This window comes from Elaeis guineensis, chromosome 7, assembly GCF_000442705.2.
Source record: "Elaeis guineensis isolate ETL-2024a chromosome 7, EG11, whole genome shotgun sequence".
Classification (NCBI taxonomy): Eukaryota; Viridiplantae; Streptophyta; class Magnoliopsida; order Arecales; family Arecaceae; genus Elaeis; species Elaeis guineensis.
The window spans coordinates 70,705,775-70,707,529 of record NC_025999.2 but is presented as its reverse complement, the minus strand read 5'-3'; positions in this window follow the sequence as shown (position 1 = coordinate 70,707,529).

Sequence of the window (1,755 nt, the reverse complement as noted above, 5' to 3'; positions counted from 1 at the left end):
CCTGAAAAATAGAAGGCCATCGACAAGAAAGTGGATAAGCTACTCGAGGCGGGCTTCATTAGAGAAACCACATACCCTGACTGGCTCGCAAATGTCGTCATGGTGAAGAAAGCCAATGGGAAGTGGAGGATCTATATCGACTATACCGACTTGAATCGGGCCTGCTCGAAGGATAGCTTTCCACTGCCGAAGATCGACCAGCTGGTGGATGCGACGTCCGGTTATCGACTGCTCAGCTTCATGGATGCCTTTGTCGGATATAACCAAATCCGGATGGCGCCCGAGGATGAAGAGCATACGGCCTTCATGACCGACAAGGGCTTTTACTGCTATAGGGTGATGCCCTTCGGTTTAAAGAATGCCGGGGCCACCTACCAATGCCTCGTCAATGAGATCTTCAAAGATCAAATTGGGCACAACATGGAGGTGTACGTGGATGACATGCTGGTGAAGAGCGTGCAAGCTTCAGATCACGTCCAGAATTTGGAAAAAATCTTTCACACTCTTCGACGACATCGGATGAAGCTAAATCCGACTAAGTGCGCCTTCGGGGTAGCTTCGGGGAAGTTTCTCAGGTTTCTCATTTTTCAGCATGAAATCGAGGCTAACCCTGAGAAGATAAAGACGATCATCGACATGCGGCACTCGAACACTAAAAAAGAGGTGCAGCAGCTTAATGGAAGGATCATCGCGCTCAGTCGATTCATCTCTCGGTCGACTGAGAGGTGGCTCCCATTCTTCAAAACCCTGAGGTAGATGAAAGACTTCTCGTGACCGGATGGATACCGACAAGCCTTTGAAGATCTGAAGAAGTATCTGACTTTTCTGCCCCTGCTTGTGAAGCTGGAGGCCAGAGAAACATTGTATCTTTATCTGGCAACCATCCCAGAGGCAGTTAGTTCGGTACTCATCCAGGAGAACGAGAGTCAAACTCACCAGCCCATATACTATACCAGCAAAGTACTCCATGGGGCCGAAACTCGATACTCAAGGGCGGAGAAGATGATATTTACCCTGGTCATATCCGTGCAACGACTCCGTCCGTATTTTCAGATGCACACCATCGTGGTCCTCACCGACTAGCCCCTGAGGGTGATCCTCTGTCGCCTCGACATGTCAGGATGACTGGCGAAGTTGGCAGTGAGGCTAAGCAAGTTTGACATTCAGTACTGACTGCGACCTGCATTGAAAGTCCAAGTCCTAGCCGATTTTATTGCAGAGTGCCCGATAGCCGACCAAACATCGGAAGATGGAGGCTCCAAAGAAGCTGTGACTTCTGAATTTGACCCCGGGTCAACCTGGATGTTACAATAGATGGAGCCTCCAATGCCCAAGGGAGTGGGGCCGGGTTCCTGCTCACCAATTCGGAGGGAGTGGTTACCGAGTATGCCCTTTGATTCAACTTCAAGGCTTCCAATAATCAAGCCGAGTATGAAGCGCTCCTCACTGGCTTGAGAATGGTGAAGGAGCTCAGGATCGACAGCCTCAGAGTCTTTTCTGACTCCCAGCTGATTGTGGGGCAAGTCAAAGGCGAATTCGAAGCGTGGGACCCGACCATGGTGAAATATTTCCAGAAGGTGAGAGATCTCATGGCACACCTTAAGTATTTCGAGATCTGCCACATTTTCAGGTCGGAGAATGCTCAGACCGATGCACTCTTTAGGCTTGTAACATCTGCCTACGGTGCTTTGGGCCGGACACTTGTGGAGAGTCTCGAGCAACCAAGCATCGACAGGGCTGAGGAGGTACTACAAC